A 13,698-nucleotide genomic window follows, 5' to 3' on the forward strand; every position below is an offset into this window, starting at 1 on the left:
AACGTTACACCACAGACAACTGGATATAACATAGACTGGCTCGCAGAGTTACTGGTTTCTCAGACACAGCTCAGAGATTCTCCTCCCCTTACTCAGGCATGAGACATTCACACACCAGCTAAGCAAGGCCATCAACACTCTTAATAGAAAGGGGCGTGACTGAAGCCCAGTTCCAAATGTCTGCTGCTAGCTCTCTATTGGACCCAAAGAACCCCCTCCCACAGATCCAGCTACCCTGAAACTCGGTGATGGTGGAAATTTGGATGCAGGGTGTGAGGTCTATCTCAAGTTGCTAGAGCGTCTCTCAGTGCTCACGGAGCAGGTGGGGGTCACGACCAGACTGAGGGGAGCCCAGCAGGGCTCTATTTGGCCAGGCAACACTCGCCATATCCTTCACTCTCTGAAAGCACGTCCTGAGTTTTCCTCTTACTGCCAAGCTAGAGGAGGGGCCCAGGACTCTTTCTTCAAAGACTGCTGTGCTAATGACAGGCCTCATCAGCAAGGGGTGTTACGAAGAGTTGGAGTTCTCCACCCACCATCCATATGGTGGGAGCCCCTTTGTTCCAAGCCAAGTTCCCAGCCCAGTTTTTGACAAAATACACATACCAAAATGGAGTTCAGTATCATATGATCTAATCACATGCCCTTGCATGCTTTTGAGTCATGGCCGCCATTATTTATAGGTTGACTGAAATGTCTCCAGGACAGTTCGTCAGGTGAAAATAAGCTTTCCCTCTGGCCCATTGTCTTTGTTGATCGGCCATTCAACTTGAATAGGCCATTCAAAGTGTGGGTAAAGCTTTGTGAGTCTTACTCAAGTGCAAACACATTTGAAATAAAGATCCTTAGTCAGTATTCCTATCTCCAGATACAAAAATGATACACACATACAAATAGGATGATCATATTCAGCAAATTATAACTTTTCCATAGACACCTCACATTACATATCTTGTACAGGATGCATCATAATTATATCGGGATCATATTACTAGGGTGAATATTGTCTGCAGAGTGTGACAGTATTTATAGAGCAAGCTGATCCCCACTCAGCCTGTATTTTCTTAGGCTAAATCAGCCAAGCTCTTTCAGTCACAACAGAATACAGGCCCTTTATTCCCCTGACAATCCTAAGAGCCCTTCCCCTCACCTGTTCCAGTCTCAATTCACCTGTCTTCAAAATGAGTGGCCAGAATTTTACACAGTTTTCAAGGGGAGCTCTCATCAGTGCCTTTTATAATCATACTAATACTTCCCTATCTTGCCTGACACGTAGGATCTCATGTGCCTTGTTCACTTCCACATCACATTGATGGCTCACAGTTATCCTGGGACTGAATAATACAGCCAGCTCTTTCTCCTCCTGTGTCATTTACAACTTACCCTTGGCTGTATAAACTGGGGTGTAGTGAGTAGAAGTTGGGAGAGGATCTTACTTCTGTATATGGCATTGGATAGACCAATGCTGGAATACTGCATACGGGTCTGGTGCCCAGATTGAAAAATAGGAGAGGGTGCTAAAAAGAGCCACAAATATGACTGAAGGGCTGGAAAAATACCAGACAATGAGAAACTTGAAGAGCTGAACCTGCTTAGCTATCCAAAAAGGAAGGCTGAGAGGTGTTTTGATGGCCTTGTACAAGCACGTTCAGAGGGACAAAATACTGAGTTCTAATGCGATCTTTAATCTAGCAGGGAAAGGTATAACAAGAACCAATGGCTGGAATCTGAATCCAGACAAATTAAATTTGGAAATGAGGCACAGATGTTTAACAGTGAGGGTGCTTAACCAGTGGAAAAATCTCCGAAGGGAAGTTCTGGATTCTCTTGATACCTCCAAACCAGGACTGGATGCCTTCCTGGAAGATATGCTTTAGATGGACACAAGTTTTGTGTTAGTCAAACACAAGTCATTGGGCTCAATACAGGGGTAACTGGGGGAAATTCTGCAGCCTGTGACATACAGGAGATCAGATTAGATGATCTAATGTTCCATTCTGGCCTGAAATTCTATGGCTCTTTAAGAACATAAGAATGGCCATATTGGGTCAGACCAAAGGTCCATCTAGCCTAATATCCTGTCTTCTGACAGTGGCCAATGCCAGGTGCCCCAGAGGGACCTAGCAGAACAGGTAATCAGCAAGTGATCCATCCCCTGTCATTCAATTATCAGCATCTGGCAAACAGATCATAGCGACACCATGCCTGCCCATCCTGGCTAATGGCCCTTGATGGACCTATCCTTCATGAATTTATCTAGTTTTCGTTTCAACCCTGTTATAGTCTTGGCCTTCACAACATCCTCTGGCAAAGAATTTCACAGGTTGACTGTGTATTGTGTGAAGAAATACTTCCTTTTGTTTGTTTTAAACCTGCTGCCTATTAATTTAATTTGGTGATCCCTAGTTCTTGTGTTATGAGAAAGACTAATTAACACTTCCTTATCTACTTTCCCCACAGCAGTCATGATTTTATAGTCCTCTATCATATGAATCATATCGTATGACTCTATGAATCATTGTCTTGAGTAGATCACTATCTTGGATGCAACTTGAAAAAGTTGTTACTCTCAATGCTTATATGCACTCAAAATGAATATACGCTGGGCAAGAAGAATCGGGATTGTCACAGTAAAACAGGGATATTGGGTCTCTTTACGCTCTAAACTAGGTCCTTTCCTGTCTTCAGGGGAATCTCCCAATTGTATCCTGCTCGAAGAGTGGGACAACAATTATCGTTAAGCAGGTCCAACTGGACACCTCGGTTTCTTCCCTTCGGATACATGTGACATGAGCTATACAGTCACCCCCAGCCTCCTTAAAACAAAGAGGTTTATTAGCAAAAAAGCACAAAGCATTGGAGAAAATGGTTTTAAAATAACAGACAGCTATCATCTTTCTCATGTATCATGACAAGCTAAGTTAGACAGTCTTTGCTCTGGAGATACATAACGGAACTGGCACAAATTACATTCTTTTGGGAAGCCAAGGAGCCCTTGAGACCCAGCCTACTTTCCCTGTGTCTCTGAGAGCATCTTCCCATCTGTTTGCCCCTTTCTTGTGGAAGCAGCCCTTGTTGAAACCTGTGTGAGCCTTGTCCCAATTACTGTACTTCTCAGCCTTGTCTGTGTTACAGGGCCAAGGTGTGAAGCTGACCTTTGCCCTCAGACTGCTTTCTCAGCCAGATGTCTAAGATGAGGCCCCCGTGGCTGGTGCTCTGTTGTTTGGAAGTTAGACCCATTCAGCCTCAAGAGCTCACAAACACCAGTCCTGTTGACTGTGCTGAAACTCCCAGTGTCTCCTTGAGACTCCAATACTCCCCTTAGAAATCCACTACCTACCCCGCACTGTCACCCCCGAGTACTCTGCTGTGCCAGCAGAACTCCCCACATGCTGCAGAGAGCGGGGATGGCAAGGAGCCAATTACAGTGGTTTGATTCTCTGGCCTGTTTTCCCCCTGCCTCAGCAGAGTTTAGAGCAGCCTGGGGGCTGGGCTGACCTCTGCCCATTGGTAATGGCTTCCAACAGCACAGCACACGCTGGCCACATCCCTACAGATGTGTTACCCCAGAGTGCCCCCTTGTGGCCTGATGTAGTGTTGCAGGCACTCTGAACTTCCTTCTAAGGTCCTGGGTAACCTTTGGGTGGGCTACAGTTCACTTCATTGCCCTTCTCCAGTGTCTTACAAAATAACTCCCATAGACTGGAGACACAGAGTTCAGTCTCTAAGGATTTTCAGCAAGGATTGCACAGGATCAACCTCCTCACGTTCAAGTCCCAAAAGGAAGTAAAGAAATGAAAATTTTATGATAAAGAAACAAATAATCTAATTTTTACAGCGTGACATGGCTATTTTATAATCCACAGACATTATCTTCACAGTTATACATAAATATAAATAAAAACAACAGATTAAAATGTGAACCGTTCAGTCCCCACAGAAACACAGTGAGAAGAAACTGAGAGTTCCCAAAAGCTTAGACTGAGTTCACCTAAGTCTCAGTTAGAGTCTTTGATCACCAAATCTATACAGTCTGCTGAGTCTAAAACAACATCTTCCCTCCGCTTGCTTGTAGGAATCTCTTTCTCTCCAGTCAGGTAACAGCTTTACCAATCACTCACTTAAGTATATAGATAATCAAAAACCCAGGTACAAGAAAACGCAAAGCTGAGAACAGCAAAACATAAATGACTCTTTCCCCATTACTACACAGAAAGAAAAGTTGGTAAATGATACTGGTTGGGACAATTTAACTAAAACAGTTCAGCTCAAATCAAAAAAAGATTCAAAGCATGCAATTAAAAATTGAAGAAACTATTTTTCCCTTCCAATTTCCCCTTGCTTTATTTAACACTGTCCAGGCTTCTCTCTTAGAGGGTTAACAAATATCACTAACCTGCTGCAAAATGCTTCAGAATTAGGGGAAATAGCCTGCTTTTTGCTCAGCTTCTCCCAATTCACAGAGAACACGTAGCCCTTTGCAAAGCAGCTGCCCTGATTGCTCGCCCTGATGGAGTTTGACCCCAGCAGCAGGGAACCTATTGGAGCAGACCCAAAACTACCACACCCAATTCCAGAAGTTTCTGGAAATGCAGTGATAAATCTGCCTAGCAACAATGACTCAGACACAACTCACTCCTACCCCGCCTAATATCTTCCTATTAGGAACATGGGTTACACTTGCAATGACTTACTCTTAGCCTGGAATACTTAAAACAATGCCCCCTTTGTGTGGCCCCATTAATTCAGTCTTCTCCAAAACACAAGGTCTCTTATTACCCTCCTCTTCCTCTATTCGGGACCCTCACCGTCCCGCTTGCTGGGATCAGCATAGGTTCAGGCTTGCCACATCCCCTGCTCCTCTTTTTCCCCTGGGGCCCCGCCGCATCCCATCTCTTCCCCTGAGGCCTGGCCCCCTGCTCCTCCTCTTCCCTCAAGATCCTGGCCACCAGCAAGGACAGAACCAAGCTATTTTAGAAGGCCAGCCTGCTGTGGGGAGCCCTGGACACGCCACCTTCCCTTTGTAGCGTGTCATAGGGGGTGAGAATATGGGCTGGGGGCTGCTCTCGTGCCCCCTATCCCCTCACCCAGGGCAGGTGGAATATCCTGGCTCCCTGGGTAACACTTACCACAGCCCAGCTCCATCTTCAAGCCTAGCAAGGGGGTGGGGCTCAGGGGACATTGAGTAGCAGGGGTTTGGGCTGCAGGGGGGAGAAGAGGGTCCAGGGAAGGGCCATGGAGGGGGCAGGGAAGGGGACACAGAGTGGATGGGGCTCCTAAATGTGTCCCACTTTTGCCTTTTGAATAGGTGGTCATTCTATACTGAATGCGCTGGGCTGGGTTCGGAGCTAGCCGTGCCTCTGTGGGGGAGCAAAGGGCCATTTCCACCCCTTTGTACTGCTGGGGCAGCACAAACGGAGGGGCTGCAGAGGGAATCTGGGCCTGAGTCTCTTGCCATCACTTCTGTGTGTCAGACCCTCACTCGCACATTCTGCCTCAGTGGGGAGTGGGCACAGCAGGTCTGCAGTGTGCAGAGCCATCAACGGGGCTGCCTGAATGGCTTCTCCTGGGCCTCCTGCATTAATCATGTCTCTGGCATGACTCAGTCACAAGTAACTGGCTGCGGGTTACTGTGACCCTTGAATAGCCCCTATCCACAGCTTGTGCAGCGCTCATGGATCACGCAGCTTCCAGAGTCCTCAGGAAGGGCGAATACTGTGACTGCAGAACAGCTCTGCAGCTTTTTTCATAGCCCATGAATATTTAAGCAGAGACAGGACAGGGACAGGCCAGATGTAATGAGAAACAACATCCACATCCCTTCTCCTTATTGACTCTATCAAGAGGAATACTGAGGTCTGAGCAGCCACCAATATGGCTCTTCATGGGCCAACATCCCACCGGTCCCCTGGCTCTCCACAAACAGTCACTTTGTAAATGCTGCTGCCTGCCTTGGTCTCTTTACCCAAGTGCCCTGTCCACCCACACCAGCCCCTCTCCCACTGCTCTTGGCCTTTGACCCCGTCAGAACCTCTTTCTATAAAGTGGAGATCAGTAGCATATGTCGTCTCGGATGTAAGGGCCCAGGCTGGAACAGGTGGGTGTGGCCCATATATTTCGTCTCCCTTGTCACGAGAGCTGAAGCCAGGTGATGAAGTGACCCTTCACTTGACAAACACTCTGATTATCCTCCATAGGTTTTAGGTGACAGATCTGAGAAACTGCCCCACATTAAAGCATAAGCAGAGTAAGTTTTGGAACAAACTCCTACATTTAGCAGTAATAAGTTACTAGGACCAGATGGGATTCACCCAAGAGTTCTGAAGGAACTCAAATATCAAATTGCAGAATTACTAACTGTAGTATGTAATCTATGGTTTAAATCAGCCTCTGTACCATCCGACTGTCACATACATATTGTGATGTTGATTTTCAAAAAAGGCTCCAGAGGTGATCCTAGCAATACAGGCCAGTAAGCCTAACTACAGTACCAGGCAAATTGGTTGAAATTATAGTAAAGAATAGAATTATCAGACACATAGATGAACACATTTTGTTGGGGAAGAATCAACATAGCTTTTCAAAGGAAAATCATGCTTCACCAATCTATTAAAATTCTTTGAGCGGGTCAACAAAAATGTGGGCAAGGGTGATCCAGTGGATATAGTGTACTTGGACATTCAGAAAGTCATTGCGAAGGTCCCTCACCAAAGGCTCTTAAGCAAAATAAGCAGTCATGGGAGAATGAGGAAGGTTCTCTCCTGGATCAGTAGCTGGTTAAAAGATAGGAAACAAAGGGTAGCAATAAATGGTCAGTTCTCAGAAGGGAGAGAAGTAAATTGTGGGGTCCTCCTGGGATCTGTACTGGTACCAGTGCTATTCAACATATTCATAATTATCTGGAAAAAAGGGGTAAATTGTGAGGTGGCAAAATATGTAGACAAGACAAAAGTACTCAGTATATTTAAGCGCAAAGTAAATTAGGAGGTGTTACAAACAGATCCCACAAAACTGGGTGACTGGGAACAAAATGACAGATGAAATTCAGTGTTGATAAGTGCAAAGGAATGCACAATGGAAAACATAATCCCAAGTGTACATACAAAATGATGGGATCTAAATTAGCTATTACCACTCAAGAAAGAGATCTTGGCGTCATTGTGGATAGTTCTCTGAAAACATACACTCAATGTGCAGCAGCAGTCAAAAACAACCCTAGTAAATTCATGGAGGATAGGTACATCAGTGACTATTAGCCAAGATGGTCACAGACTCAACTACATTCTCTGGATGTCTCTAAAACTCTGACTGTCAGAAGATGGGTACAGATGACATAGGATGGAGCACATGATATTGTGCTTTTCTGATCATTCCCTCTGAAGCATCTGCACTGACCACGGTCAGAAAACAGGACACTGGGCTAGATGGACCATTGGTCTGAATCAATATGGCCATTCTTCTGTTCTTACATTTTTCCTCTGAGCGATGGGCTTCTGCAGACAAGTCTTTTCCAGGGGATCCCTTTTACATAGAGCTAGTGTAGCCACCCTAGCAGATATCAAGAGTAGGGCGACCATATGTCCCATTTTGGCTGAGACAGTCCCTTTTTTAGCCTCTTCCTTGTAATTTAAATGAAGGTTGCACTAACTGAGTCTATGGCTGCACTCTGGGTATGGAAAGGTCGAAACCTCCTGACCAGTCTATGGCTGTGGTATTGTGTTCATCAGCTTCTCTAACCAGCCTTCCCATCTCTGAGCAGACACCTCGACCATGTACAATGCCCCTTCAGCAGATCCTGCTGGAAGTGGCTAGTGTGACAGACCCTGGTAGCACATCTCTGATGAACTTGTGCTACCAGAAACCTGGAAAGGGTCCTAGTGCAGTTGTGGAGGCACAGAGATTGTGGGTAGTGGGCCTAGCTACCAGTGGATCACTGAGATCTGTGCATAACTTTGGGGATCCCTAGATCCTGGGTCCCCCCTTTCATTCCTCAGGGAAAAGGGAAGAGACATCCCCCCCCCCCCCCCGGAGTGATCCGAGGGAAATTTCCTTGCATGGAGCCTTCTGGACTCTCCCTTCTCTGGCTGTACCCTGGGTTTGTAATGTAGGAAAGGGGACTTCCGGGGAGAAATCTGGTCCTATATTATTATTATTATTATTATTATTAGTTCAGCAAGATTACAGCTCTGAAAGCATCATCACTACCATACAGCCACCCCCGAGGTAGCCATGTGATTAATCAGAACCATACAGACAGCGATGACAAGCCCAGATTCCAGGAATAGAGACTGCTGCAGGGCTGGCACTGCAGTCCAGTTGGGCAGCATCACCACACATCCCCTGTGATTTGGCCTCCTGCAATTTGCCTTTGGCTCTGATGGGGGTTAAAGCTGGAACACAGAAAGCAAATCTGCAGAGGTTCCCTGATGGCCAAGTGGCCCCCACGGAAATGTGCAGGCATGCTTCATATAGACAGTTGAATTCCTATCTTAGCAGATACTGCCTGCTGCCCATGTAACCTCTTGGATGACTCCTTGTCCTTCAGTGTGAAGACCTCTGGTGTCAGCAGCTCCTCTTCTAGCAGGAATTGGGTATGTTGGCAGGTTTCACTATCTTTAAAATGTGAAGTGAAGGGTAAAGACTGCAAGCTATTTCCATTTGCAGATGTTCTGTAGTGCAAGAGGGGACTGAGGTGGGCTGTCGGGGTGACTCAGTGATGGTGCTGTAGGGCAGGGAGCACTGGGTGGCTTGGGAACCCCTCCCCTACATCTACCTGTGCTCCACGTTGGGATATTCAAGCTACACAGAAAGCTGACATTCAAAGTGAGCTCGGAGTGTTAAAACCCCTATTAACTGAGTCAGGATTTCTCAAGGGGTCCCATTTCTAGAGCTGCCGTGTGCTCTGGGCTGATCTTGCCAGGGGCTGAGCGAGAGGAGACCCCACGGAATATCAGAGACTAGTTCCCAAATCCCCTCATGTTTATTTGCTCCTGGAAATTTAATCAGCAAATGCATTTTCAAAGGTTTGGTTCTCTGTCTTGATTGTTAACTCAGGAATTCAGAGCTGCGTTGCTCTGTGGTAACAGGTCCGATAAGGCATATTTCTTTTTCCTAACTGGCTGCGGGCTCCAACGTTTCTGCCCTGTAGATACCCCTGAGAGTTCCAGGGCTACTGGCATCTCTGCCCCCTCTCTGCTTTCTGAGTGCCACATGTCAGGCTTCGTACCCTTCCCTCTCATGGGATGGAATCCTGTGATGCTCCCACCCTCAGACTGAGCCCTGGGCTACAGCACATTGCGAGTCAACTGTGATTGTCCTGCAGGTGCCAGTGGGTTCGGCACCTGTGGTTCTTCCCTTTGTGAGCATGTGACTAGTTGGGAGACGAGTGATCAGCCTTCTTGAACCAAAAGAATGTTTAATCAAACAGCAGGAAAAAGCATAACATGGGAGAATAAGAGGGTTTTCAAACAACAATCTGTACACATATATGATCCCAAGCCCTCCCACTCTGACAGAGACCCAGGCAGACCGAGATCCTTGAGACTTCCCCAGCGGTGTCTGTGCATGTCAGATTGAAGAGCGCCTCAGCAACAGCTGCCCCACCTCTGGATAGACTCCCAGTGCTGGCAAAACAAGCTGTATAACGTGTCTGGAGCCCGGAAATAGGCTCTTCCCAGCTTGTAGCTCTGGTGTGGTCCCTCAACCTCCCTTAAGTGCATACTGAGCGATGGCTTTTCTTGAGCTGTTGCTTCCCTTCCTGCTTGTTTCCCAGCAGCCTGCTGTTAAAATAGGAAGAGCCAAACTGGTTTCACCTAATGTAGCCAAAACATAAACATCCCAATAGTTAACCCAATATAACTATAAAGCAAACATCCCAGGAACTGGGGTTAACACACACATTCATTATGGCAGCTCAGCTCCATGTCAGTCACAATGCCACTCCTGGGTGCTACGTATTTTATTAATACAGGGAAGAGGGGGAGGGGGAGAGAGACTGACTGACTGACTTTCATGTGGGAAATGAAGTTCCATTTCCATGAATACTCATACATTTGACTTTGAAATCTACTTCCTGCAAACCCTCATCGTGCCTGAGTAACAGGTGCTGGGGTCATATGTATTAGAGCAGGGGTTGGCAACCTTTCAGAAGTGGTGTGCCGAGTCTTCATTTATTCACTCTAATTTAAGGTTTCGCGTGCCAGTCATACATTTTAACATTTTTAGAAGGTCTCTTTCTATAAGTCTATAATATATAACTAAACTATTGTTGTATGTAAAGTAAATAAGGTTTTTAAAATGGTTAAGAAGTTTCATTTAAAATTAAATTAAAATTCAGAGCCCCCAGACTGGTGGCCAGGACCTGGGTAGTGTGAGTGCCACTGAAAATCAGCTCGCGTGCCGTCTTTGGCACACGTGCCATAGGTTGCCTACCCCTGTACTAGAGAGTGAGAGCTCAAGGAATGTATAGTTTATATACTGATCCTAATGCCCATTAACACTCCGAATAAATGTTCAGACTGACAGAACAGAACCTGAGGAGAACCAGTCAGCTATTAACCCAGGGACAGGGGAGCTACTAGACTTTTATTTGCTGACAAGCGACTGAATGAGGGCTGAGACACTGGAATGTTTTTAGGTTCTGAAGAAATATAGATGACAGATGCTATATTTTATGTCCCACTTTAACCTGAGAAATCATCTCTGAAAGACGATCAGAGGGGAATGAGTGGGTTTATATGTGTGTGTCAAAATACAAACGTGTAAATGTTATGCCAAAACTTTTCATTGTAATATAAATATTAAAAAAAACAAAGTTTCATGACATGCATGTATATCAAAAACCAGTAGCTGAGTTGTTGGAATCTCTACAGGAAGGAGCAGTTGTAACTTTACTGCTTAATGGCTTTTGCTTTAGAACGTTTTTTTCAGAAATACTCCACATACTGTCTGCAGTGGTTTTATGCTATTAATTCTTTGTTCAGTGAACAGTTGTATGATACTGTCTCCTGGTAACTGAGGAGAAGCTGTTTCTAACACTTACATTCCAGGTCATGAACAAAATCCCTCTGCAACACCTGTGCAAGACAAGTCAAGAGAGAATACTGGTCTGTGTTTTAGCACAGAGCTGAGGTGCAGAGGCAGAACAACACCGTCAGCTACCTGGTGTTGTGAGCCAGTTTCCCTCTGCGGATTTTTTTTATTGTTGCTGAGTACCTGTAAAGACATTTCCCTTTCCTGGTACAACATTATGGGACTTTGTGTTATGGGCAATGGGCATTTACTAGCTTTGAATTGATAACTTAATTCCTTTAACTCTTCCTGAAAAAACCTTGGAATAGCACAAGACTTTATACCAGTGTAGACATATACACCCCCACTTTGTTACGGGGATAATCTTGATGATTATCTGAACACCATGTTACTTTAGCAAAAACTGGATTTTGTGTTTTCACAGTTTGATTATAAGAACCAAACAAAATTATTATTTTATATTTATCATACTATAAAACATTCTAGCTGTAATATAGCTATTAAAGGTAGAATTCCGCATTAATATTATGGAGTTTGCTCAATGAACTTCTGAAGATTTAACTTGGGTTCTGCCAAACAAGTGGCTATATTGCCTGACAAATTCAAAATTAAAATTATACATATACATATATGTGTGTGTATGTGTGTATATATATGTGGGTATATATATATAATTTTGAATTTGTCAGGATATATATATATATGTTAGCTACAATTAAATATTTCATTAACAAACACAGCTATATTTATAACCAACTTTTTCAAAGATTTAACCGCCACTGCCGTTTTATGGGGGTTAAACCCTAATTCTAATTATAGTGTGGTACCACCAAGAAAAATGTTTTACTATTCATATTTTTGTTTTTATTACGCACATTCTTGTGCGCAAAAATATTGTTGCAACAAAACCTCCCCCAAACCATAATTTCGTCATGTAACACAAAACATAGAACTCTCAGACAAGCAATTTCAACATACCAACAAACCATACCACCAATGGATTAAACATTGTTCAGAGCAGGTCCAGGAAACCTAAGGGTTGAAATAATTAATCGTTCCAGATTTACACCTTGGTTTGCCTATAAAAGGGGTCTAATGATTTAGTTAGAGGCCAAATATGTTTTCTTGCATCTTTACACCCTAGATCAGTGGTTCTCAACCTTTTTTTTTTTGTGTGGACCACTTGAAAATTGCTGAGGGTCTCGTCAGACCACTTAATGATCTTTCCAAATGTTGTTTGTACCATTAGCTAACTATTGTAAGGCGGGTAGTGTAGATGTACCCTAACAGAGTACAAGATATGGGTTACAGTCTCCACAACTGGGGGGAGAAAGACTGAGCTTTTGGTACTTTCTGATAAGTAAAGGGTTTTATATTTCTTTGGAAATGTTTTATTTAGCCATTTCTATGCAATTTAATTTCCTGGATTGTTAACATGCTGCTTTGGTGGAAGTGTGGCTCATACTTACAGAAGCACTTAGTTTCCATTTCTTCTCATTACCCCTAATAAGCCTTAGCTTTTGTGATACTTGTAAGTACAGTTTTCTGTACTTCCCCTGACTATATCATACCACCTATTAAACATTACATTAAACATATGATCAACCGCACCAACTAGGCTGATTATAATAACCTGGCTATGTTGCATTTGTACAAAACCTACTTCATGAATTTTAATGTATTTTCATGCTGCATTTTGGTCAACCACAACTGGTTGCCAGAAATCTCGGATAACTACTCCATTCTCCTTTAACTCCTACTCCTAATGAGCTGATATAAATTCTACTAACTAGCCTAATTAGCACTTCACACTATACATATGTGTATAGAGATACATACATAGAGGCTTCCCTCCTTAAATAATTTACCCCTTAACCAGTTTCAACAATTACTTAAACAAGCTCTGAGAAACAGTGGAGGGGAAGGTGGGTTCAGCTCTCTCTCTCTCTTGCCTAGATGGCTAATGTGCTCTTAGCTGATCGAGAGGTTATTACTCAGTTGGGACCTACCGAGCAGCAAGGTAGTAGACGGATTTGGGTGCAGCCCAAGAGAACTGAGGAGACTGAAGTAAGGTAGCTCAAACTGTACAAATTCTGAGTTACTGTGGCCTCTTAGCGACAATTAAAACATACTTTAATCAACTACCCAGCCACGATGGAATGTGGGTCACCGAACACTCTGCAACTGCCATTTTAAGTTCTTCTGGTACCATAATATTATCACAATTCAACTTACAAAGCCTCCTTAACATGTGTATAAAGGAATCTCCTTCTTCCAAGATTCTAACCCCAGTGACTAGTCAATAATACCCAATGAGTATGCCTTTGGAATGCAATGAGGGGTCCTTACACAATTACAATAGCCAAAGAGACCTAACGGTGGGAGACAGGTGGTCACCCACAAGGTATGCCAAGTTAGTCTGATGGTCAAAACCTTGTGCGCTCCTTTGTGTCTATGTCTACTATTTCCCCTGGAGGACATATTCCTCCCTCTATTGCAGAATTCATCAGTTAAGAAAAGTACAAGTAGCGTACTATAGGCAAAGAAACAGAAAGGAAACAGCTAAGGAAACAGAGGAAGTCTTGGGGGAATTGTGCAGTGTTTCTGACCGGCATCAAATTCTGGCTGAGAGATCAGTTGGATTTCAACTTCAGCTTAGAGTTTCCT

This window comes from Emys orbicularis, chromosome 1 (genome assembly GCF_028017835.1).
Source record: "Emys orbicularis isolate rEmyOrb1 chromosome 1, rEmyOrb1.hap1, whole genome shotgun sequence".
NCBI lineage: Eukaryota > Metazoa > Chordata > Testudines > Emydidae > Emys > Emys orbicularis.